This window comes from Pristiophorus japonicus, chromosome 19 (assembly GCF_044704955.1).
Source record: "Pristiophorus japonicus isolate sPriJap1 chromosome 19, sPriJap1.hap1, whole genome shotgun sequence".
NCBI classification, from domain to species: domain Eukaryota; kingdom Metazoa; phylum Chordata; class Chondrichthyes; family Pristiophoridae; genus Pristiophorus; species Pristiophorus japonicus.
The window spans coordinates 9,084,646-9,112,328 of NC_091995.1; the positions used below are offsets into that span (position 1 = coordinate 9,084,646).

A 27,683-nucleotide genomic window follows, 5' to 3' on the forward strand; every position below is an offset into this window, starting at 1 on the left:
ATTAATTTAATTTAAGTCATGGCAGGAGAGCCTAGACCCGTGTCATGCTCCTCCTGTGCTATGTGGGAAATCAGAGACACTTCCAGTATCCCTGACTACTATGTGTGTGGGAAGTGTATCCAGCTGCAGCTCCTGTCAGACCCCATGATGTTACTGGAGCTGCGCATGGATTCACCCTGGAGCATCCGCGATGCTGAGGATGTCATGAATAGCACGTTTAGTGAGTTGGTCACGCCGCAGGTAAAGGTAACAAAGACAGATAGGGGATGGGTGACCATCAGGCAGAGCAGGAGTATGAAGGTAGTGCAGGAGTCCCCTGCAGTCATCTCCCTCCAAAACAGATATACCACTTTGGATACTGCTGGGGGAAATGGCTCATCAGGGGAAGGCTGCAGCAGCCAAGTTCATGCACCAGGGGTGGCTCTGCTGCACAGGAGGGCAGGAAAAAGAGTGGGAGAGCTATAGTGGTAGGAGATTCTACTGTAAGGGGAATAGCTAAGTGTTTCTGTGGCCGCAATTGAGACTCCAGGAAGGTATGTCTCCCTGGTGCAAGGGTCAAGGATGTCTCGGAGTGGCTGCAGGGCATTCTGGAGGGAGAGAGTGAACAGCCAGTTGTCGTGGTGCATATAGGTACCAACGATATAGGTAAAAAAATGAGATGAGGTCCTACAAGCTGAATTTAGGGAGCCTCAAAGGTAGTAATCTCAGGATTGCTACCAGTGCGACATGCTAGCTAGAGTAGAAATAGCAGGATAGTTAAGATGAATACGTGGCTTGAGGAATGGTGCAAGAGGGAGGGATTCAAATTCCTGGGACATTGGAACCCATTCTGGAGGAGGTGGGACCAGTACAGACTGGATGGTCTGCACCTGGGCAGGACTGGAACTGATATCCTAGGGGGAGTGTTTGCTAGTGCTGTTGGGGAGGGTTTAAACTAATATGGCAGGGGGATGGGAATCTATGCAGGGAGACAGAGGGAAGTAAAATGGGGGCAGAAGCAAAAGGTAAAAAGTGTTATGTCTCAAATAAAGCAATGTGACTGAGTACTGTAGACTTGAGTAAGTGTGACCTTAGTCTCTTTATTCTGACTCCAGAGTGCTGGCACAGCATTGGAGGCCTGCTTATATGCAGTGCTCCCAAGGGATGCTGGGATCCCTTGGGACTCCAAAAGATGCACCCTCTGATGGCAGTAGAATGCTGGTTGCAAGGTGTTGCATACATAACAGAAAGGAGAAAAAGAAAAGTGGAGGGCAGAGAAATCAAGTGCAAAAATCAAAAAGGGCCACATTACAACATAATTCAAAGTGTTAAAAAAACAAGCCTGAAGGCTCTGTGTCTCAATGCAAGGAGCATTCGTAATAAGGTGGATGAATTAAATGCGCAGATAACTGTTAACGGATATGATGTAATTGGGATTACGGAGACATGGCTCCAGGGTGACCAAGGCTGGGAACTCAACATCCAGGGGTATTCAATATTCAGGAAGGATGGACAGAAAGGAAAAGGAGGTGGGGTAGCGTTACTGGTTAAAGAGGAGATTAACGCAATAGTAAGGAAGGACATTAGCTTGGATGATGTGGAATCTGTATGGGTAGAGCTGCAGAACACTAAAGGGCAGAAAGCACTCGTAGGAGTTGTGTACAAACCACCAAACAGCAGTAGTGAGGTTGGGGATGGCATTAAACAGGAAATTAGGGATGTGTGCAATAAAGGTACAGCAGTTATCATGGGTGACTTTAATCTACATATAGATTGGGCTAACCAAACTGGTAGCAATACGATGGAGGAGGATTTCCTGGAGTGTATAAGGGATGGTTTTCTAGACCAATATGTCGAGGAAACAAGTAGAGAGCTGGCCATCCTAGACTGGGTGTTGTGTAATGAGAGAGGATTAATTAGCAATCTTGTGTGAGGCCCCATGGGGAAGAGTGACCATAATATGGTAGAATTCTTCATTAAGATGGAGAGTGACACAGTTAATTCAGAGATTAGGGTCCAGAACTTAAAGAAAGGTAACTTCGATGGTATGAGACGTGAATTGGCTAGGATAGACTGGAGAATGATACTTAAAGAGTTGACGGTGGATAGGCAATGGCAGACATTTAAAGATCACATGGATGAACTTCAACAATTGCACATCCCTGTCTGGAGTAAAAATAAAACGGGGAAGATGGCTCAACTGTGGCTAACACGGGAAGTTAGGGACAGTGTTAAATCCAAGGAAGAGGCATATAAATTGGTCAGAAAAAACAGTAATCCTGAGGACTGGGAGAAATTTAGAATTCAGCAGAGGAGGACAAAAGGTTTAATTACGAGGGGGAAAATAGAGTATGAGAGGAAACTTGCTGGGAACATAAAAACTGACTGCAAAAGCTTCTATAGATATGTGAAGAGAAAAAGATTAGTGAAGATAAATGTAGGTCCCTTGCCTTCAGAATCAGGTGGGAAACAAAGAAATGGCAGACCAATTGAACAAGTACTTTGGTTCTTTCTTCACTAAAGAAGACACAAATAACCTTCCGGAAATACTAGAAGACCGAGGGTCTAGTGAGAAGGGGGAACTGAAGGAAATCCTTACTAGTCAGGAAATTGTGTTAGGGAAATTAATGGGATTAAAGGCCGATAAATCCCCAGGGCCTGATAGTCTGCATCCCAGAGTACTTAAGGAAGTGGCCCTAGAAATAGAGGATGCATTGGTGGTCATTTTCCAACATTCTATGTTCAGTTCCTATGGATTGGAGGGTAGCTAATGTAACCCCACTTTTTAAAAAAGGAGGGAGAGAGAAAACAGGGAATTATATACCGGTTAGCCTGACATTGGCAGTGAGGAAAATGTTGGAATCAATTATTAAAGATGTAATGGCAGCGCATTTGGAAAGCAGTGACAAGATTGGTCCAAGTCAGCATGGATTTATGAAAGGGAATTTTTTGAGGATGTAACTAGTAGAGTGGACAAGGGAGCACCAGTGGATGTGGTGTATTTGGACTTTCAAAAGGCTTTTGACAAGGTCCCAAACAAGAGTTTAGTGTGCAAAATTAAAGCACATGTTATTGGGGGTAATGTATTGACGTGGATAGAGAACTGGTTGGCAGACAGGAAGCAAAGAGTAGGAATTAACGGGTCCTTTTCAGAATGGCAGGTAGTGACTAGTGGGTTACCGCAAGGTCCTCCAGTGTGCCAGTGCAGCCTTCGGCCAGCTGAGGAAAAGAGTGTTTGAAGACCAGGCCCTCAAAACTTCCACCAAACTCAGAGGTCTATAGTAATACCCGCCCTCCTGTATGGCTCAGAGACATGGACCATGTACAGTAGACACCTCAAGTTGCTGGAGAAATATCACCAACGATGTCTCCGCAAGATCCTACAAATCCGCTGGGAGGACAAGCGCACCAACATCATCATCATAGGCAATCCCTCGGGATCGAGGAAGACTTGCTTCCACTCTTAGCATGAGTTCTTAGGTGGCTGTACAGTCCAATACGAGAACCACAGTCCCTGTCAAAGGTGGGACAGACAGTCGTTGAGGGAAAGGAAGGGTGGGACTGGTTTACCGCACGCTCCTTCCGCTGCCTGCGCTTGATTTCTGCATGCTCTCGGCGACGAGACTCAAGGACCTCAGCGCCCTCCCGGATGCACTTCCTCCACTTAGGGCAGTCTATGGCCAAGGACTCCCAGGTGTCAGTGGGAATGTCGCACCACATCAGGGACGCTCCGAGGGTGTCCCTCCAACGCCTCCTCTGCCCACCTTTGGCTCGTCTGCCGTGGACGAGTTTCAAGTAGAGCGCTTGCTTTGGGAATCTCGTGTCTGCATCAGCGTCCTCATTCAGGCCAACATCCCCAACATTGAAGCACTAGCCACACTCAATCAGCTCAGCTGGGCAGGCCACATAGTCCGCATGCTGGACACAAGACTCCCAAAGCAAGTTCTTTACTCAGAGCTCCCTCACGGCAAACAAGCCAAAGGTGGGCAGCTGAAACGCTACAAGGACACCCTCAAAGCCTCCCTGATAAAGTGCGACATCCCCACTGACACCTGGGAGTCCCTGGACCAAGACCGCCCTAAGTGGAGGAAGTGCATTCGGGAGGGCTCTGAGCACCTCGAGTCTCAATGCCTTTGAGAGCATGGAGAAATCAAGCGCAGACAGCAGAAGGAGCGTGCGGCAAACCAGTCCCACCCACCCCTTCCCTCAACGACTATCTGTCCCACCTGTGACAGAGTCTGTGACTCTCGTATTGGATTGTTCAGCCACCAAAGAACTCACTCCAGGAGTGGATGCAAGTCTTCCTCGATTCCGAAGGACTGCCTATGTTGATGATGATGCCTGCATGGTTCAGTGCTGGGACCTCAGCTATTTACAATATACATTAATGATTTAGATGAAGGAATTGAATGTAATATTTCCAAGTTTGCAGATGACACTAAGCTGGGTGGCGGTGTGAGCTGTGAGGAGGATGCTAAGAGACTGCAGGGTGACTTGGACAGGTTAGGTGAGTGGGCAAATACATGGCAGATGCAGTATAATGCAGATAAATGTGAGGTTATCCACTTTGGTGGCAAAAACAGGAAGACAGAATATTATCTGAATGGTAACAGATTAGGAAAAGGGGAGGTGCAACGAGACCTGGGTGTCATGGTACATCAATCATTGAAAGTTGACATGCAGGTATAGCAGGCGGTGAAGAAGGCAAATGGCATGTTAGCCTTCATAGTGAGAGGATTTGAGTATAGGAGCAGGGAGGTCTTACTGCAGTTGTACAGGGCCTTGGTGAGGCCATACCTTGAATATTGTGTTCAGTTTTGGTCTCCTAATATGAAGAAGGACATTCTTGCTATTGAGGGAGGGCAGCGAAGGTTTACCAGACTGATTCCCGGGATAGCAGGACTGACATATGAAGAAAGACTGGATCGACTAGGCTTATATTCACTGGAATTTAGAAGAATGAGAGGGGATCTCATAGTAGCATATAAAATTCTGACGGGACTGGACAAGTTAAATGCAGGAAGAATGTTCCCGATATTGAGAAAGTCCAGAACCAGGGGTCACAGTCTAAGGATAAGGGGTAAGCCATTTAGGACCGAAATGAGGATAAACTTCTTCACTCAGAGAGTGGTGAATCTGTGGAATTCTTTACCACAGAAAGCCGTTGAGGTCAGTTCATTAGATATATTCAAGAGGGAGTTAGATGTGGCCCTTACGGCTAAAGGGATCAAGGGGTATGGAGAGAAAGCAGGAAAGGGGTACTGAGGTGAATGATCAGCTATGATCCTATTGAATGGTGGTGCAGGCTCGAAGGGCCGAATGGCCGACTCCTGCACCTATTTTCTATGTTTCTATGTTTTTACGTTACCTGCCTCCAAGTTAAAACCCTGCCTCACATCTTTATAATATGGTGTAAGTCATTGATTATTAACATTAGAAAGTCAAGTAATTTAAGTATACACAATCCCTTCACATGGCTTTACATGACATAAGAGAGTGGTGAGAATGTGGAGCTACTACCACAGGGGGTAGTTGAGGCAAATTGATGGATTTAAGGGGAAGCTAGATAAGCACATGAGGGATAAAGGAATACATGGAAATATTGATAGGGAGAGAGGAGGCTCGTGTGGAGCTTAAACACCGGCATGGACTTGTTGGGCCGAATGGCCTGTTTCTGTGCTGTAATTTGTAATGAAGTGAAACTTATTATAAAGCTTCAGTGTTTCAGGGGCATCACTGAAGGAAATGCCACGGGCAAAGTGGAGAGGTTTCTGAGGCTTCATTGCTTGAACAGTTAATGATTTTCAGGATACAAACTCAGGTCACAAAGTTTAAGCAACAATTGTACAAACCAGTCCCCTCCTGAAAGGAGATTTGCACGGATCCTGCACAAAGCATAACGAAACTGGAATGTAAGACATAAGCCAGGGGGATTATTGAGGGCAATCGGATCGTATTCGAGTCAGTTAGTGAGTCGTCATAAGGCAGTGAAATGTTCAGGCTCTCACTGAACCTCAAAAAAGGAAGAAAGACTTGCATTTATCATGACCTCAGGATGTCCCAAAGCACTTTGCTTTTGAAGTATCATCACTGTTGTAAGGTAGGAAACCTGGCAGCCAATTTGTGTACAGCAAGATCCCACAAAAAACACTGTGATAATGACCAGCTCATCTGTTTTTTTTGTGATGTTGATTAAGTGATAAATATCGGCCAGGACACCTGGGATAATTCCCCATCTCTTCAAAATAGTGGCCATGGGATCTTTTACACCCACCTGAGAGGGCTGGGTTTAACGACACATCAGAAAGATGGCACCTGCAACATTGCAGCACTCCCTCACTACTGCCCCTCTGACAGTGCGGCTCTACCTCAGTACTGCCCCTCCGACAGTGCAGCGCTCCCTCAGTACTGACCCTCCGACAATGTGGCTCTCCCTCAGTACTGACCCTCCGACAGTACAGCGCTCCCTCAGTACTGCCCCTCCGACAGTGCAGCGCTCCCTCAGTACTGACCCTCCGACAGCGCAGCACTCACTCAGTACTGACCCTCCGACAGTGCGGCTCTCCCTCAGTACTGCCCCTCCGACAGCGCAGCGCTCCCTCAGTACTGCCCCTCCGACAATGCAGCACTCCCTCAGTACTGACCCTCCGACAGTGCAGGACTCCCTCAGTACTGCCCCTCCGACAGTGTGGCTCTACCTCAGTACTGCCCCTCCGACAGTGCAGGACTCCCTCAGTACTGCCCCTCCGACAGTGTGGCTCTACCTCAGTACTGCCCCTCTGACAGTGCAGGACTCCCTCAGTGCTGCCCCTCCGACAGTGTGGCTCTACCTCAGTACTGCCCCTCTGACAGTGCAGGACTCCCTCAGTACTGCCCCTCCGACAATGCAGTACTCCCTCAGTACTGCCCCTCCGACTGTGTGGCTCCCCCTCAGTACTGCCCCTCCGACAGCGCAGCACTCCCTCAGTACTGCCCCTCCGACAATGCAGCACTCCCTCAGTACTGACCCTCCAACAGCGCAGCACTCCCTCAGTACTGATCCTCCGACAGTGCAGCGCTCCCTCAGTATGGACCCTCTGACAGTGCAGCACTCCCTCAGTACTGACCCTCCGACAGTGCAGCGCTCCCTCAGTACTGACCCTCCGACAGTGCAGCACGACCTCAGTACTGCCCCCCGACAGTGTAGCACTCCCTCAGTACTGCCCCTCCGACAGTGCAGCACTCCCTCAGTAATGATCCTCCAACAGTACAGCACGACCTCAGTACTGCCCCTCCGACAGCGCAGCACTCCCTCAGTACTGCTCCTCTGATAGTGCAGGACTTCCTCAGTACTGCCCATCCGACAATGCAGAACTCCCTCAGTACTGCCCCTCCGATAGTGCGGCTCTCCCTCAGTACTGCCCCTCCGACAGTGTGGCTCTACCTCAGTACTGCCCCTCTGACAGTGCAGGACTCCCTCAGTGCTGCCCCTCCGACAGTGTGGCTCTACCTCAGTACTGCCCCTCTGACAGTGCAGGACTCCCTCAGTACTGCCCCTCCGACAATGCAGTACTCCCTCAGTACTGCCCCTCCGACTGTGTGGCTCCCCCTCAGTACTGCCCCTCCGACAGCGCAGCACTCCCTCAGTACTGCCCCTCCGACAATGCAGCACTCCCTCAGTACTGACCCTCCAACAGCGCAGCACTCCCTCAGTACTGACCCTCCGACAGTGCAGCGCTCCCTCAGTATGGACCCTCTGACAGTGCAGCACTCCCTCAGTACTGACCCTCCGACAGTGCAGCGCTCCCTCAGTACTGACCCTCCGACAGTGCAGCACGACCTCAGTACTGCCCCCCGACAGTGTAGCACTCCCTCAGTACTGCCCCTCCGACAGTGCAGCACTCCCTCAGTAATGATCCTCCAACAGTACAGCACGACCTCAGTACTGCCCCTCCGACAGCGCAGCACTCCCTCAGTACTGCTCCTCTGATAGTGCAGGACTTCCTCAGTACTGCCCATCCGACAATGCAGAACTCCCTCAGTACTGCCCCTCCGATAGTGCGGCTCTCCCTCAGTACTGCCCCTCCGACAGCGCAGCACTCCCTCAGTACTGCCCCTCCGACAATGCAGCACTCCCTCAGTACTGACCCTCCAACAGTGCAGCACTCCCTCAGTACTGACCCTCCGACAGTGCAGCGCTCCCTCAGTATGGACCCTCTGACAGTGCAGCACTCCCTCAGTACTGACCCTCCGACAGTGCAGCGCTCCCTCAGTACTGACCCTCCGACAGTGCAGCACAACCTCAGTACTGCCCCCCGACAGTGCAGCACTCCCTCAGTACTGCCCCTCCGACAGTGCAGCGCTCCCTCAGTAATGATCCTCCAACAGTACAGCACGACCTCAGTACTGCCCCTCCGACAGTGCAGCGCTCCCTCAGTACTGACTCTCCGACAGTGCAGCACTCCCTCAGTACTGCCCCTCCGACAGTGCAGCACGACCTCAGTACTGCCCCTCCGACAGCGCAGCGCTCCCTCAGTACTGCCCCTCCTACAGTGCAGCACTCCCTCAGTACTGCCCCTCCGACAGTGCAGCACGACCTCAGTACTGCCCCTCCGACAGCGCAGCGCTCCCTCAGTACTGACCCTCCGACAGCGCAGCACTCCCTCAGTACTATCCCTCCGACAGTGCAGCACGACCTCAGTACTGACCCTCCGACAGTGCAGCACGATCTCAGTACTGACCCTCCGACAGTGCAGCACGACCTCAGTACTGACCCTCCGACAGTGCAGCACGACCTCAGTACTGCACTGCAGTGTCAGCCTAGATTTTTGTGCTGAAGTTTCTGGAGTGGGACTTGAACCCACAATCTTCTGATTCAGAGGCGAGTGTGCCACCCACTGAGCTGATACAGGAAAGGTGCTACATCCTCCAAGATGGAAGGAAAGTGGTAGTGTGACAATTGTGTGGGAAGTGTAAGTGTGAACACAAAGGTGAACTTTTACACTTCTGTCGCACTTCTCACATGTACAGGAAGAGGTCTCAAAACTCTGTGCCTATAGCGCCACCTCTAGGTACCAAGATTAGCTGTGACATTGTGAAATTCTTTCACTTTGTGGAATTTATGTATGTTTCTTTTTTTAACAGCTTTCAGAGAAGTACGGCACGGTGTCTTCAGTCCAATTAGGAGCAAGGAAATTTGTGGTGCTGGTAGGTTATGAGACAGTGAAGGATGCTCTTGTCAATCACGCCAATGAATTCATAGGAAGACCCTCCATACCAATAGTGCACATGTTGAAAAAAGGTTTGGGTAAGTCTTGAGATATTAGATTGATTCCTCGGAGGAGAGGGCTGTTCTCTGAGGAGAGATTGAGTAGATTACGCCTATACTCTCTGGAATTTAGAAAAAAAGTGTTAAAATTCTTAAAGGGATTGACAGGGTGGATGCAGGGAGGATGTTTCCCCTGGCTGGGGAGTCTAGAACCAGGGGTCACAGTCTCAGAATAAGGGGCTGGCCTTTTAAGACTGAGATGAGGAGAAATGTTTTCACTCAGAGCATTGTGAATCTTTGGAATTCTCTACCCCAGAGGGCTGTGGATGCTCAGTCGTTGAATATATTGGATTTTTGGACTCTAGGGGAATCAAGGGATATGGGGATCGGGCGGGAAGGTGGAGCTGAGATCGATGATCAGCCATGATCTTATTGAATGACGGAGCAGGCTCGAGGGGCCGAGAGCCTACTCCTGCTCCTATTTCCTATGTTCTTATAGTTAAACAGTCAAACACCACTATCTCACCATTCTTAGCTCACTTTTGTAAGTTATCTGACAGTACCACAATATTCAGTGTACCTCAGTGAGATGGGTTTGCTTTTTGGTTCTATTTGCAATTATGCAAAGACATCTTCATATACAACAACAACAAACACATCTTCTTATAAAACAATAACAAACAGCAGCAAGTTGCATTTAGACAGCGCCTGCAAGGTAGTAAAAGGTGCCAAGGTGCTTCACAGGAGTATTAATCACCGAGCCACATAAAGAGATATTAGGACAGGTGACCAAAAGCATTGGCCGTGCAACTTTTGTTACTTGTTTTTCTGCTTTCCCAATGACTGGGCAAATGTTTGTGCAGGGTAGGGATGTGAAAACCACATTAACCCTATACAGGAATGCTGTGTGCACAGCCCACTTATAGCCATCAAAATGCCTAGCCATTGGTGGCGGAGGTGCCATTTACAATGTAGTTCTGGCAACTTTGGTCTCGCAGGTCCTGAGAAAACTATAACTGGAGATGGCCCAGGGCGCTCCAGTGGGAGCATCTCATTTCGTTCACAGCTCTGTGCCTGAACTCACGGGAATCAGTGACACCCAGGCCGTACCATAAATAGCACATTGGATCAAATGGGAATAATTGCCCATTCATCGTTCATGACAAGCGTACTCTGCAACCTCCTCCAGCCCTACAGCCCTCCGACAACTCTGCGTTCCTCCAACTCTGGCCTCCCGTGTAACCCCCCCTTCCTTCGCCCTACAATTAGTGGCCGTGCCTTCAGCTGCCTGGGCCCCAAGCTCTGGAACTCCCTCCCTAATCCTCTCTGCCTCTCTATCTCTCTATCTCTATCTCCTCCTTTAAGAAGCTCCTTAAAAATGACCTCTTTAACCAAACATTTGGTCACCTGTCCTAATACAACAACATTTAGATTTAGATAGTGCCTTTAACATAGCATAAGCGCTTCACAGGAGGGGTGTGACACTGAGCCACACAAGAGATATCAGAGCAGATGACCAAATACTTGGTCGAAAAGGTAGATTTAAAGGAGCGTCGTAAAGGAAGAGAGAGAGGTAGAGAGGCTGAGATGTTTAGGGAGGGAAATTCTGGAGCTTGGGGCCTAGGCTGCTGAAGGCATGGCCGCCAATGGTGGAGCGATTAAAATCAGGGCTGCGTAAGAGATCAGAATTGGAGGAGCGCAGAGATCTTGGAGGGTTGTAGGGCTGGAGGAGGTTACAGAGATAGAGAGGGGAGGTGAGGCCATGAAGAGATTTGAAAACAAGGATGAAAACTGTTATATATGCAAACTATAGTTATACTCTCTGTGTAGTCACTGTATAGTTGCATAAGATGGAGACTTGTTAACTGATGTACTTTCAATAAGGTTTACACTGTGTATATACTATGCTGGCACCACTAGAGGGTGCAACTGGTGGAGACCGGGATTTCCTGCCCCTGTGACAGAGGGCACTGCGGTGGGAGACCTGAGAGTCACCTGTATAGGTGTGCAGGGCCCAGTATAAAAGGCTGCCCACCATGGAGTTACAAATAAAGGACTAAGGTCACTAAGTTTGTATACAACCTTGTGGAGTCATTCATAAGCACATTATAGACATAACAAAAACGTTTAAATTCTTTGGCTCGGTGTTACATTTTGTTTACATTAAAGGTGCTATATAAATGCAAATTGTTGTTTTTAGTCAGTCTAATCTATACTATATTGCAGCCCCTTCACTGCAGAAAATATTGGTGGTCGGAGGATTGGAAATGCTTCATTTCCACAGAAAGATTATCATTAGAATGCTGAGCCTCATGAATATTCATCAGGCATCCAGACCAGGTGCAACAGACTGCAAAGCACTTGAGGAAATGAGGTTAGATGTGGGCGGAAAGCTGGCACACACCCTTCACAGCTGATGGAGCGCGAGGAAGCTGTGTAGAGTATTGGGAAGGAGCTGATATTATTGCAAGCCTTACACAAAGACCTTGAATGTGCCATTCTGTGAATTAAAGACACAGTAGATTGACACTGGTGGTGGTTAAGTTATTGGAACCTATTATCAAGCAATCCAAGTGGATTTTATAAGGGTGAAAGCATTAGGGTGTAAAACTCCAACTGTTTTGGTCACAGATGAAGCTGAATTAAGTATATATTAACTTGTATTTAACGCGGAAACCAATCTCTTCCGGCAAAGAAATGACACGGAGTCATCCAGGCCGGGGCTGTGAAAAATCATCCAACCAGAAGTCCGTCTTAGTTTTCAGACTCTTTTTTTTTGAGAGCCAGCATCTCAACTACAACAACAACTTGCATTTATGTAGCACTTTTGGCTCAGTAAAACATCCCCAGGCGTTTCACAGGAGCGTTACCAAACAGAATTTAACAGCGGGCCAAAGAAAGATTTTTAAAATTCTCATCCCTGTTTACAAATTCCTTCCATGACCTCGCCACTCGCTATCTCTGTAATCTCTGCCAGCCCCACAACCCACCGAGATCTCTGCGCGCTTCGAATTCTGGCACCTTAGTCACTCCACCACTGGCGGCCGTGTCTTCAGCTGCTTGGGCCGTAAGCTCTGGAATTCCCTCCCTAAACCTATCCACCTCTCCACCAACATCTCCTGTAAGCTGCACTGCCTGCTGCATGACCTGCCTCCCGCTCTGCGCAGCCCATTCTAATTTTTGCGCATGCGCGATATCTACATTGTCATCATCATCATAGGCAGTCCCTCCGAATCGAGGAAGACTTGCTTCCACTCTTAGGCTGAGTCATTAGGTGGATGTACAGTCCAATAGGAGAACCACAGTCCCTGACACAGGTGGGACAGACAGTCATTGAGGGAAAGGGTGGGTGGGACTGGTTTGCCACACGTTCTTTCCGCTGCCTGCGCTTGGTTTCTGCACGCTCTCGGCGATGAGACTCGAGGTGCTCGGCGCCCTCCCGGATGCACTTCCTCCACTTAGGGTGGTCTTTGGCCAGGGACTGCTAGGTGTCGGTGGGGATGTTGCACTTTATCAGGGAGGCTTTGAGGGTGTTCTTGTAATGTTTCCTCTGCCCACCTTTGGCTCGTTTGCCGTGAAGGAGGTCCAAGTAGAGCGCTTGCTTTGGGAGTCTCGTGTCTGGCATGCGGACAATGTAGCCTGCCCAGCGGAGCTGATCGAGTGTGGTCAGTGCTTCAATGCTGGGGATGTTGGCCCGGTCATAGCCAGTGAGTGGCCTGTGCAGGAACTTTCAGATGACTGCACGGCTGTGTGGCCACACAGCTTAGCAGGAACATTGCTCTCTACCTCTCTCTCCTCCTTTAAGCCTCTCCTTAAAACCTACTTCTTTGACCAAGCTTTTTGGTCACCTGTTCTAATGTCTCCTTATGTGGCTCGGTGTCAAATTTAGCTTGATAATGGCTCCTGTGAAATGCCTTGGGACGTTTTATTACGTTAAAGGTGTTATATAAATGCTAGTTGTTGTTGTATTCGGATAGGTGACCAAAACTTTGGTCAAAGTCGTAGAAACCTTTCCAAGGCCTAACACAGGAGCGATTATCAGACAAAATTTGACCCCGAGCCACATATGGAGATATTGAAGCTTGGTCAAAGAGGTAGGTTTTAACAAGCAGCTTAAAGGAGGAAAGAGAGAGGTGAAGAGGTGGAGAGGTTTAGGGTGGGAATTCCAGAGCTTAGAGCCTTGGCAGCTGAAGCACTGTCTTGTCCAAGAGCTGGTCTTAGTAAAGCTCTGACATGTTATTCCATGGAGTGGCGGGACACAAGGTTACACCCACCTGTAATTCCCAATTGATGAAGCACTGTGGTTAGTTTCTGAATGGTGGCCAGGTAATTCTTCACATATATATATAAACTGTAGATCTTATTGTCTTATTATTCTACCTTACGTAAACGAGAGGTGATCCAAAACTTGGCTGCCCGTGTCCTAACTCTCACCAAGTCCCGCTCACCCATTGCCCCTGTGCTCGCTGACCTACAGTGGCTCCCGGTTAAGCAACGCCTCGATTTCAAAATTCTCATCCTTGTTTACAAATCCCTCGATGGCCCTCACCCCTCCCTATCTCTGTAATCTCCTCTGGCCCCACAACCCCCACAAGATGTCTGCGCTCCTCTAATTCTGCCCTCCTGAGCATCCCTGATTATAATTGCTCAACCATCGGTGGCCGTGCCTTCAGCTGCCTGGGCCCCAAGCTGTGGGACTCCCTCCCTAAACCTCTCCACCTCGCTACCTCTCCTCCTTTAAGACGCTCCTTAAAACCTCCCTCTTTGACCAAGCTTTTGGTCACCTGCCGTAATTTCTCCTTTTGTGGCCCGGTTTTGTCTCATAATACCCCTGTGAATCTCCTTGGGACGTTTCACTATGTTAAAGGGGCTATATAAATACAAGTTGTTGATGTTATTAGAGCTCTTTCACTAGCTTTATGAATGCTAGGCTAGTGCTGCCTCCTTGTAAACATTCCCTTGCCTTCTCTCACTGGAGAAATCGAGTGAGAAATCAAACGTATCTGTATCAACACTGAAAGCCCCCACTGAAGGTGTCTTTCCCGAATTGACGAGCTCTTTGGGTTGACCTGCAGGTGTTGTTTGGTCCAAAGGTGAGCTGCGGAAACAAATGCGAAGGTTCACGCTCGCGACCCTGTGGGATTTCGGAATGGGCAAGAAATCCATCGAGGAAAAGATAATCGAGGAAGCTGGCTTCCCGGCGGGAAAGATCGAAACGTACAAAGGTGAGGCCTCAGCGGAGATTTTCTGACCTTGTGCGGCTGCTGGAAGTCTCACCCGTTGACAGAACGTGATGGAGATTGGAACGGTGGCACAGTGGTTATGTTACCGAACTAGTAATAGCTTCTGGGGGAGGAGGGACCTGTACAAGCCGGACGGGTTGCACCTCAACAGAGCCGGGACCAGTATCCTCGAGGGGGGGAGGGTTTGCTAGTGCTGTTGGGGAGGGTTTGAACTGGCTTGGCAGGGGGATGGGAACCTGAGAATAGATTCAGTAGGGAGGGGAGTAAAGCTGGAATTGAAGAGCAAGGATGTAGGAAGTGAATTTGAAGGTTAGAGGAAACAAGGGCTAGAAAGTAGTCAACAAGGCGGTCAGGCTGTACAAATGGTATATACCTCAATGCAAGGAGTATAGGACTAAGGCAGATGAGCTGAGAGCACAGGTAGACACTTGGGAGTATGATATTATAGTTATTATAGAGACATGGCTAAGAGTATGCCAGCTCAACAATCCTGCTTACAGGATTTTCAGACAGGATAGAGAGGGCGGTAAAAAGGGGAGGGTCACGGTATTGATTAAGGAAACTATTACAGCGGTGAGGAGGGATGATATGTTAGAGGGATCATCAAATGAGGCCAAATGGGTCGAACTGAAAGACAAAAAAGGGGCGATCACATTGCTGGGCATGTATTATAGACCCCCAAACAGTGGGAGGGAGATAGAGGAGCAAATATATAGGCAAATTTCTGAGAAATGTAAAAACCTTCGGGCAGTAATAGTAGGGGATTTCAAGTATCCTAATATTAACTGAGACAAAATTAGTGTGAAGGGTATAGAGGGTACAGAATTCCTAAAATGCATTCAAGGGAACTTTTTTAGCCAGTATGTAGCAAGCCCAACATGGGAGGGGGTTTGGATTTAGTTTTCAGGAATGAAGGTGGAAGGGATATCAGTGGGAGAGCATTTAGGTGCTAGTGACCATAATTCAGTTAGATTAAAGGTAGTTATGAAAAAGGACAAGGATAGACCAGGAATAAAAGTTCTAAATTGAGGAAAAGCCAACTTTGCTAAGCTGAGAAGTGATTTGGCCATAGTGGACTGGAAACAGCTACTTGAAGGTAAATCAGTGTCGGAGCAGTGGGAAGCTTTCAAGGAGGAGATCCGTAGGGTTCAGGCCAAATATGTGCCTTTAAAGAAAAAGGGTGGGACTAACAAATCTAGAACCCCTGGATGTTGAGGGATATACAAGGTAGGATAAAGAAAAAAAGGGAGGTTTATGACAGATACCGAGGGCTAAATACTGCAGAATCTCTAGAGGGGGAAAGAAAGTTCAGGGGTGAAATTAAAAAGGATATTCGGAAAGCAAAGAGAGAGCATGAAAAATTATTGGTAAGTAAAATCAAGGAAAACCCAAAGATGTCTTATGAATATATTAAGAGCAAGAGGATAACTAAAGAAAGGGTAGAGCCTATTAGAGACCATGAGGGTAATGTGTGTGTGGAGGCGGGAGATGTGGGTATGGTTCTTAATGAATACTTTGCATCTGTTTACACAAAAGAGAGGGGCAATGCAGACACTACTATCGAGGAGAAGAAGTGTGAAATATTAGATGAAATAAACATAGTGAGAGAGGAGGTATTAAGGGGTTTAGCAACTTTGAAGATGGATAAGTCCCCAGACTCAGATGAAATGCATTCCAGGCTGTTAAGCAAAACAAAAGAGGAAATAGCAGAGGCTTTGACGATCATTTTCCAATCCTCTCTGACTTCAGGTGCGGTGCCAGAGGACTGGAGGACTGCTAATGAGATACCTTTGTTTAAGAAGGAAGAAAGGGATAGACCGAGTAATTACAGGCCAGTCAGCCTAACCTCAGTGGTGGGAAAAATATTGGGAAAAATCCTGAAGGACAGGATAAATCTACCTTTAGAAAGACATGGGTTAATCAGGGACAGTCAGCATGGATTTGTTAAGGGAGGGTCGGATCTGACTATCTTGATTGAATTTTTCGAAGAGGTAACCAGGAGGGTCGGTGAGGGCAGTGAGTATGATGTAGTGTATATGGATTTTAGCAAAGCTTTTGATAAGGTCCAATATGGCAGACTGTCGCAAAAGTAAAAGCCCATGGGATCCAGGGCAAAGTGGCAAGTTGGATCCAAAATTGTCTCAGAGGCAGGAAGCAAAGGGTAATGGTTGATCGGTGTTTTTGTGACTGGAAGGATGTTCCCAGTGGAGTTCCGCAGGGCTCAGTACTAGGTCCCTTGTTTTTTGTGGTATACATCAATGATCTAGACTTGAATATAGGCAGTACAATTAAGAAGTTTGCAGATGATACTAAAATCGGATGTGTGGATGATAATGAAGAAGAAAGCTGCGGACTGCAGGAAGATATCAATCAACTGGTCAGGTGGGCAGAACAGTGGCAAATGGAACTTAATCCAGAGAAGTGTGAGGTAATGCATTTGGGGAGGGCTAACAAGGAAAGAGAATACACATTAAATAGTAGGACACTGAGAAGTGTAGAGGAACAAAGTGACCTGGGAGTGCATGTCCACAGATCTCTGAAGATAGCAGGCCAGGTAGATAAAGTGGTTAAGAAGGCATATGGAATGCTTGCCTTTATTAGCTGAGGCATAGAATAGAAGAGCGAGCGGGGGTGGGGGGGGGGGGCGGTTATGCTTGAACTGTATAAAACACTGGTTAGGCCTCAGCTGGAGTAATGCGTGCAGTTCTGGTCACCGCATTACAGGAAGGACGTGATTGCACGGGAGAGGGTGTAGAGGAGATTTACAAGGATGTTAAGGGGAGTGGAGAATTTTAGCTATGAGGACAGATTGGATAGGCTGGGTTTGTTTTCCTCGGAACAGAGGAGGCTGAGGGGAGACCTCATTGAGGTGCATAAAATTATGAGGGGCCTAGATATAGTGGATAGACAGGGCCTATTTCCCTTAGCAAAAGGGTCAACAACCAAGGGGCATAAATTTAAAGTAATTGGTAGAAGGTTTAGAGGGGATTTGAGGGTTGTGGGAGTCTGGAACTCACTGCCTGATAGGGTGGTAGAGGATGTTTAGAGACATTTAAAAAGTAGTTGGATGTGCACTTGAAGTGCCGTAACCTGCAGGGTTATGGACCTAGAGCTGGAAAGTGGAATTAGGCTGGATGGCCATATGTTGGTTGGCACGGACACAATGGGCTGAAATGAACTCCTTCCGTGGTGTAAACTTCGATGATTCTATAATGTAGTGGGCCTGGACTAATGATCCACGAGACTTGAGTTCAAATCCCATCACCGCAACTATGGAACATAAATTCAGTAAATTAAATAAATCTGGAATTTTAACAAAAAACTACTATCCATAATGGTGATTGTTGTAAAAACCCATTTGGTTCCTCAATGTCCTTTAGGGAAGGAGATCTGCTGCCCTTACCCGGTCTGGCCTATATGTGACTCCAGAGCCACAGCAATGTGGTTCACTCTTAACTGTCCTCTGAAATTGCTTAGCAAACCACTCAGGAAAGATATTAAGAATAAAACTAGACGGACCTCCTGACATCGACCGAGGCACCGAATTCAGACATGACAATGGCACACCCAGCCCAGTCAATCACTAAGTCCTCCTCACTAACATCTAGGGACCTGTGCCAAAATTGGGAGAGCTGTCCCACAGTCAAGTAACAGCCTGTCGCTGTGGCTGCAGTGTATACCTCTGAGCCATATAGGAGGGTGGGAATCACTACTGCTCTGCAGACCATAAGCTCGGTGCCAGATTTGAGGTTCTTGACTTTAAACACTCTCTTCCTCAGGCAACTGGAGGTGGTGTTGGACCTCGTCATCGATGTCTGCCGTTGCTGATAATAGGCTCCCGAGGTATGGAAAATGGTCCACGTTGTCCAAGGCCGTGCCATGGATTTTGATGACCGGAGGGCAGTGCTGTGTGGCGGGGTCAGGTGGGTGGAGAACATTTGTCTTACGGATGTTTATTGTAAGGCCCATGCTTCCATATGCCTCAGTGAAGGTGTTGACGATGGCGTGGAGTTCGGCACCTGAGTGTGCGCAGACGCAAGAGTTGTCCGCGTATTGTAGTTTGATGACAGAGGATGGGACGACCTTGGAGCTAGCCTGGAGAAGTAACACCAGAGTTGCCTCTGCAAGATCCTGTAAATCCACTGGGAGGACAAACGCACCAACGTCAGTGTTCTCGCTCAGGCCAACATCCCCAGCATCGAAGCACTGACCACACTCGACCAGCCCCGTTGGGCGGGCTACATCATCTGCATACCCGACACGAGACTCCCAAAGCAAGCGCTCTACTCCTACACAGCAAGTGAGCCCCAGGTGGGCAGAGGAAAAATTTCAAGGACACCCTCAAAGCCTCCTTGATAAAGTACATCATCCTCACCGGTACCTGGGAATCCCTGGCCCAAGACCGCCCTAAGTGGAGGAAGTGCATCCGGGAGGGCGCTGAGCACCTCAAGTCTCGTCGCCAAGAGCATGCAGAAATCAAGCGCAGACAGCAGAAGGAGCGTGCAGTAAACCAGACCCCCCACCCACCCTTTCCTTCAACCACTGTCTGCCCACCTGTGACACAGACTGTAATTCCCGTATTGGACTGTTCAGTCACCTGAGAACTCACTTTTAGAGTAGAAGCAAGTCTTCCTCGATTTTGAGGGACTGCCTATGATGATGATGATGATGAGTGTATACCAACTATAAGATGCACTGCAGCTACTCGCCAAACTCACTACCTCCACCACCTAGAAGGACAAGGGCAGCAGGCGCATAGGTACACCATCACCTCCAAGTCACACACCATCCTGACTTGGAAATATATCGCCGGTCCTTCATCGTCGCTGGGTCAAAATCCTGGAACTCCCTCCCTAACAGCACTGTGGGAGCACCTTCACCACATGGACTGCATTGGTTGAAGAAGGCAGCTCACCACCACCTTCTCAAGGACAACTAGGAATGGAAAATAAATGCCGGCATAGCCAGCGACGCCCTTTATCCCGTGTATGATTTTTTTTTTTAAATGATTTTATAAAAGACTCTGAAAAGAACTCTAATAATTCAAATATTTTGAAGTACATGGGTTGTTTAAGGAACAATGAGAGTAAAAGTACAATATTGCTATTTTAAGTGGTGATTTATATTACTTCTCTATAAATTTCTGTCTTACAATTTATAGTTTGCCCTTAAATTTATGGGCTAGTTTTTCCTGAGTGTATTGAATCAGTTGGGCGCAGAGAATGCAGGAACTCAGGCAAGAAGGAACACACTGCCTGTAAGTGACCCTGTCTGATTCTCCATAAGAGTGGTTTGGCATTTACTTACCCCGACTCCCTATGGCATTGTTTGTATTTGCAATACATCCATTAAATAGCCAAAGATGAATATTCCGCTAATCCTTCTTTACTCGGGGAGTGATTAGAATGTGAAACTCACTAACACAGGAAGTTGTTGAGGCAAATAGCTTAGATGCTTTCAAAAGGACACTAGACAAGTAAGTGAGAGAAAAAGAGAACAGAGAGGTAAGCTGCAAGGCTGAGATGAGGCAGATGGAATGGGAGGAGATGTGTGTGGAGTATAAACCCCAGCACAGACTAGTTGAGCTGAATTGGCTGTTTCTGTGCAGTGGCTCAGTGGGCAGTACCTCTTGTTTCTGGGTCAGAAGGTTGTGGGGTTCAAGACCCACTCCAGGAACTTACTTGAACACATAAATCTCAGCTGACACTCCAGTGGAGTACTGCACTGTTGGAGGTGCTGTCTTTCAGATGAAATGTTAAACCGAGATCCTGTCTGCTCTCTCCAGTAGATGTGAAAGATCCCATTGCAATATTTTAAAGAAGAGCAAGGGGAGTTATCCCTGATATCCTGGCCAATATTTATCTCTCAATCAACATAAGAAAAATAGAGTGTCTGGTATGCTGTTTGTGGGAGCTTGCTGTGCAAGTTGACTGCTGCATTTCCCACATTACAACAGTGATTACACTACCAAAGTACTTTGTTGGCTGTAAAGTACTTTGGGACATTCGGTGTTCGTGAAAAGCGCTATATAAATCTACGTCTTTCTTTCTATTTTATGTAACTCTCTTTCATCCTTATCCTTAATTCTCACCTATCCCTCGTGTCTGAGGACTTGTAGACTTCTGTCCCCCTCATTCCTCATCCCCAAAGATTGAGAGCCCTGTTCCTCACCCCCTATCTAGGGGCATTTGGCACCCTCTAATCTCCATCATTTTGTTTACAGGGCAGCCCCTTGACACCAACATCATCTTAAATTCTGCTACAGCCAATGTCATCTGTTCCATCGTGTTTGGTCACCGGTTCGATTATGAGGAAGAAACATTTCTCAGCCTAGTGAAGATGACCAACGATAACTTCAAGCTGCTTGCAAGCACAATGATACAGGTACAGTGTTTACAATGGCAGCACAATATTTGGAACATAGGAACAGGAGGAGGCCATTCAGCCCCTCGAGCCTGTTCCTCCATTCAATTAGATTATGGCTGATCCGTATCTTAACTTGGTTCCGTAACCCTTAATACCCGTGCCTAACAAAAATTGTACCAATCTCAGTTTTGACATTTTCAGTTGACCCCTAGCCTCAACAGTTTCTTGGGGAGCGAGTTCCAGATTTCCACGACCCTTTGTGTGAAGAAGTGCTTCCTGATATCACCCCCAGACAGCCTAGCTCTAATTTTAAGATTAGGCCCCCTTTTTCTAGATTGCCTCCCCAAGAAGGAATAGTTTCTCTCTCTCTATCCTAGCAACTCCTTTAATCATCTTAAACAGCTTAATTGGTTCACCCCTTAATCTTTTATATTCGAAGGAGTATAAGCCTAGTCTATGCAACCCGTCCTCATAATTTAACCCTGTGAGCACCAGTATCATTCTGCTCAATCAAAACTGCACCCCCTCTAAGGCCAATATATCATTTCTGAGGTGCGGTGCCTAGAACTGAACGCAGTGCTCCAGCTGGGATCTAACCAGAGCATTTTATTTAACACAGTGGATGTGATTTTTTTTTTTAAACCATTTATTTTTTTGGCTCCCAGCAACACTTATTTTGTTCTGGCTTTGATCCCATTATCCTCCTTGGCTAGAAATCAGCACAAAATGTCTTCACACAAAAATTTGTGAGAACTTACTGTCTCAGAAGGCAAAATCAATTGACATGTTTTAACGGGAAATAAATACTTATTTGAGAAGGGACATAGAGAAATGGCGAGGTATTGGGATCAGTAAGATAAAGATCATCCTTGGCTAACAAAATAGCACAGCAGACTCGATGGGCCGAATGGCCTACTCCTGTCCCCATCCTCAAGCTGCTGGAGTGTTTCCGTACCCCCAAAGTCTGGATCACCTGCTCAAGTCTCTGGAGTGGGACTTGAACCCACAACCTTCTGACTCAGAAGAGAGAGTGCTACTCAAGGCACCAATCTTCATTGTAAGAATCCAGCCTGATCGTACATCCATTAATATAAATTGGGCTCCCTTTTAGAAGTTTACAGCACCGAAGGAGGCCATTCAACCCATCGTGTCCGTGCCGGCCGACAAAGAGCTATTCAGCCTAATCCCATTACAATGAATAATTGATCACAGAACATACCAGAGTCAAAATGGAAGAGACACATCGATTTACATGAGTGGCTGATCCGTTAAGAACCACAGACTTAGTTCTAAAGTGAGTTTTCTAGTCCCACTGCATGGTTCCGTGTGCCCAGAGAGTCAAATAGCTCCAGTGTCGAGCTCACCCAATATTAAGCAGGAAAAGGTGGTTTACATTAACATAGGCACTTAACGGAAATATTGGGCAGAAATATTTTAGCGGTGTTAAAATCTGCAGCATTTACTGTTTCTAATATTACTGTAGCTGAATAGTCTGCCAATCATTCCATTGTGTTCCAGATCTTTAATTCCTACCCATTCCTGGGATTTCTGCCAAGAGTTCATAAGAAAGTTTTCCAGTACATAAAGGACACAAAGGCATTGCTGAATAATAGCATTAACCAGAGAAGACGGACTCTGAATGAGGGCAACATCAGCAGTTTTATTGACACGTTCCTTCTCAAGCAAAGAGAGGTAAGGTGATAATAGATAAACAGAAAGCAATGAGCAGAATGGAAAACGGGGATTACAGTAATAACTTACACCCCCGAGTAACAGAAGCTAAGATCAGAGTAATAGCCCACACCACAGCTAACAGGAACTGAGATAGAGTATAAATTACAGTACAGAACATTCGGAACTGAGATTAAAGTGATTACTCACACCAGAAAGTAATATGATCTGAGATTACAGCAATTACTCACATTACAGAATAATAGGATCAGAGATTTCAATGCAAGGAGTCTCCAGCAAATAAGGCAGATGAGCTGAGGGTACAGTCTGGGAGTATGATATAGCTATTACTGAGACATGGCTGAAAGAAGGGCAGGAATAGCAGCTCAACACTCCTGGTTACAGGGTTTTCAGACGGGATAGAGAGGGGCATAAAAAAGTGGGGGGGGGGGTGAGGTGGGATCACAGTATTGATTAAAGAAATTATTACAGCTGTGATGGGGGATGATATGTTAGAAGGATCATCAAGTGAGGCCATATGGGTTGAACTGAAGAACAAAAAAGGGGCACTGTTGGGAATATACGATCGACCCCCAAACCATCAGAGGGAGATAGAAGAGCAAATATGTAGACAAATTTCTGAGAAGTGCAAAAACTATAGGGCAGTCATAGGGGATTTCAACTACCCTAATATGAACTGGGATAGAATTAGTGTGAATGGTATAGAGGGAGCAAAATTCTTAAACGCATTCAGGAGAACTTTTTCAGCCAGTACGTAGCAAACCCAACAAGAGAGGGGGTGGTTCTGGACTTCGTTTTAAGGAATAAAACTGGACAGGATTAGGGTTAGGCTTCGGGTTGGGAAGTGGTATCATTGGGAGAGCATTTTGGTGCTAGTGATCGTAATTCAGTTAGATTTAGGGTAGTGGAAAAGGACAAAGATAGACCAGGAATATAAGTTCTCAATTAGGAAAAAGCTAATTTTACTAAGCTGAGATGTAATTTATCCAAAGTGGACTGGAAACAGCTACTTGAAGGTAAATCAGGCTTTCAAGGAGGAGATCCGGAGGGCTCAGAGCAAGCATGTTCCCTTAAAGAAAAAGGGGTTGGACTAACAAATCTAGAGTCCCCTGGATGTCAAGGGACATACAGGGTAGGATAAAGAAAAAAAAAGGGAAGCTTATGACAGATATCAAGGGCTTAATACTGCAGGAACCCTGGAGAAAGTGCAGGGGTAAAATTAAAAAGGAAGTTTGGAAGCAAAGAGAGAGTGTGGTAAATAAGGTTGGTTCACTGCAGTCACAGATATCCACATCGGAATATGATGTTGTGTTGATAACGGAGACCTGACTCAAAAATGGGCAGGATTGGGTTCTAAATATTCCTGGATACAAGGTGCTCAGGAAAGATAGGGAAGGAAGGAAAGGAGATGGGTTGGGAGTATTGGTTCAGGAGAATATTACAGTGTTGGAGAGAGAGGATGTCCTGGAGCAGTCAAATACAGAAACCTTTTGATTAGTGTTGAGATGCCATTAGACTACTAGGTGAATTCTATAGGCAGCCAACTAATGCAAAGGGTATAGAGCAGCAAATTTGTAGGGAAATTACAGAGAGGTGCAAGAACTATAGAGTAGTGATAATGGGGGACTTTAACTATCCTAATATAAACTGGGATAGTAATAGTGTAAAGGGCAGAGAGGGGGATGAAATTCTGAAGTGTGTTCAGGAGAACTTTCTTGATCAGTACGTTTCTGGCCCAATTAGGAAGGAGGCATTGCTGGATCTGGTTCTGGGAATGAGATGGGTCAAGTGGAGCAAGTGTCAGTAGGGAAACATTTAAGGAACAGTGATCACAGTATCATAAGGTTTAGACTAGCTATGGAAAAGGATATGGAGCAATCTAGAGTAAAAATTCTTAATTGGAGGAAAGCGAATTTTAGTGGGTTGAGAATGGTAAATTGGAATCAAAGCTTGGCAGGCAAAACTGTAATCGAACAATGGCTACCTTTAAAGGGGAGATGGTTCAGGTACAGTCGACTGGAGAATTGTAACTGTTACACCCTTGTTCAAAAACGGGTGTAAGGATAAATCCAGCAACTGCAGGCCAGTCAGTTTAACCTCGGTAGTGGAGAAGCTTTTAGAAATGATTATCAAGGACAAAATTAACAATCACTTGGACAGTATGGAATAATTAAAGAAAGCCAGCATGGATTTGTTAAAGACAAATTCTGCTTAACTAACTTGATTGATTTTTTTGATGAGGTAACAGAGAGGGTTGATGAGAGTAATGTGGTTGATGTGGTGTATATGGACTTGCAAAAGGCGTTAGATAATGTGCCACATGATAGGCTTACCAGCAAAGTTGAAGCCCATAGAATAAAAGGAACAGTGGCAGAATGGATATGAAATTGGCTAAGTGATAGGAAACAGAATAGTTGTGAACGGTTGTTTTTTCAGACTGGAGGAAGGTATACAGTGCTGTTCCCCAAGGGCCGGTTCTGGGACCACTACTTTTCTTGATATATATTAATAACAGCCTTGGGTGTACAGGGCATAATTTCAAAATTTGCAGATGACACAAAACTTGGAAGTATTGTGAATAGTGAGGAAGGTAGTGATAGACTTCAAGAAGACATAGATAGGCTGGTGGAATGGACGGACACGTGGCAGATGAAATTTAATGCAGAGAAGTGCGAAGTGATACATTTTGGTAGGAAGTATGAGGAGAGGCAATATAAACTAAATGGCACAGTATTAAAGCGGGTGCATGAATAGGGAGACCTGGGGGTCTATGTGCACAAATCGTTGAAGGTGGCAGGGCAGGTTGGGAAATCGGTTAAAAAAGCAGACGGGATCTTGGACTTCATAAATAGAGGCATAGAGTACAAAAGCAAGGACGTTATGATGAACATTTATAAAATATTGGTTCGGTCTCAACTGGAGTATTGTGACCAATTCTGGGCACCGCACCTTAGGAAGAAGGTGAAGGCCTGAGAGAGGGTGCAGAAAAGATTTACAAGAATGGTTCCAGGGGTGAGGGACTTCAGCTACGTGGATAGACTGGAGAACCCGGGCTGTTCTCCTTTATCAGAAAATGTTGAGAGGAGATTTGATAGAGGTGTTCAAAATCATGAGGGGTCTAGACAGAGTAGATAGAGAGAAACTGTTCCCATTGGCGGAAGGGTCAAGAACCAGAGGACACAGATTGAAGGTGATTGGTAGAAGAACGAAAGGCGACATGAGGGAAACATTTTTACGCATCGAGTGGTTAGGATCTGGAATGCACTGCCTGAAAGGGTGGTGGAGGCAGACTCAATCATGGCTTTCAAAAGCAAATTGGATAAGTACCTGAAGAAAAAAGATTTGCAGGGCTATGGCGAAAGGCCGGGGGAGTGGGACTAGTTGAGGTGCTCTTGCAAAGAGCCGGCACGGGCTCGTCGGGCCGAATGGTCTCCTATTTTGCTGTAACCATTCTATGATTCTATGTTTCTATTCTATGAACTGAAGCAAGAATAATGGGGTGGAAATTCGTCTCGGGCGATGGAGCAAGCAACTGTCCATTAGACGCAGCGCCTGATATTCAGATCCATTGCTATAAATACTTTATACTACTTTTAAATTTCATCACCAATTCAACTCGGAATGTATGGTTTCTGTAAATGAATGTCAACTAACTCAACTTTGTTAAGGTGCTGCAGATTATGTTTTGAAAGGTATTTGCCTTGTTTCCCAGCTTGGCATCGGGTTCTGTTTATTGACAGGCCTCTTGCGATTGATTTTTTCCCCGCTCCCTGTAGGGTATGGATTGCCCTGCTGACTGCCCTCTGCTCTCCCTGTGTAACACAATAGCTGCACTCTGTGAGCAGGAGGCCAAACATGGCCTCTGCCAATGGAACATGGAGCTGGCTGCCAACATGCACACCGAGTGTAACGCAGCCAAATTTGCTTCTGATACAAAGATGGGTGGGAAAGCAAGTTGTGAGGAGAACGCAAAGAATCTGCAAAGGAATATAGACAGGCTAAGTGAGTGGGCAAAAATTTGGCAGATGGAGTATAATGTGGGAAAATATGAGGTTACCCACTTTGGTAGGAAAAATAAAAAAGTAAATTATTATTTAAATGGGGAGAGATTACAAAATGCAGCGATTCAGAGGGACCTGGGGGTCCTCATACATGAAACACAAAAAGTTAGTATGCAGGTACAGCAAGTAATCAGGAAGGCAAATGGAATGTTGGCTTTTATTGCAAGGGGGATAGAGTATAAAAGCAGAGAAGTCCTGATACAACTGTACATGGTATTGGTGAGACCACACCTGGAGTACTGCGTACAGTTTTGGTCTCCTTATTTAAGGAAGAGGATATATTTGCATTGCAGGCAATTTAGAAAAGGTTCACTAAGTTGATTCTTGGGTTATAGGGGTTGTCTTATGAAGAAAGCTTGAGCAGGTTGGGCCTATACTCATTGAAGTTTAGAAGAATGAGAGGTGATCTTATTGAAACGTATAAGATGCTGAGTGGATTCGACAGGTTAGATGCAGAGAGGATGTTACTCCTAGTGGGAGAATATGGAACGAGGGGGCATCGTTTCAGAATAAGGGGTCGCCCATTTAGAACAGAAATTAGGAGTTTCTCATCTCAGAGGTTCGTGAATCTTTGGAACTCTGCCCCAGAGAGCTGTGGAGGGTCATTGAATATATTTAAGAAGAAGATAGTCAGACTTTTGAGCGATAAGGGAGTCAAGGATTATGGGGAGCGGGCAGGGAAGTGGAGCTGAGTCCATGATCAGATCAGCCATGATTTTATTCAATGGCGGAGCAGGCTCGAGGAGCCAAATGGTCGACACCCACTCCTATTTCTTATGTTCTTATGTATGTTCTTAAGGCGGCCCCAGTAGGGCTCCCCTGCTTCTTCACCTAATGACACCCCACGACAGTGTGACTGCGATTGGCAACTCGGTGGAGGATGGAAATTCAGCCCGCGCCCAGCATTGACTGCTGCAGGACGTTCATCAGATGTAATGCGTTGTGCTACAGGGTGTGCACGTCACATCAAAGATGTTTGACTGAACTGTCACTCTGTGTTCGCTGACTTACACTGGCTCCCGGTCCAGCAACGGCGCGAATTTTAAGTTTTCATCTTTGTGTTCAAATCCCTCCATGGCCTCGCCCCTCCCTATT

The 27,683-nt window shown here is 46.6% G+C and overlaps 1 pseudogene; it reads left to right on the forward strand.

Moving 5' to 3' along the window:
* Positions 1–147: 147 nt before the first annotated feature.
* The window catches only part of LOC139230651 (cytochrome P450 2K6-like), a 42,912-nt pseudogene continuing 15,376 nt past the window's right edge, over positions 148–27,683 (forward strand).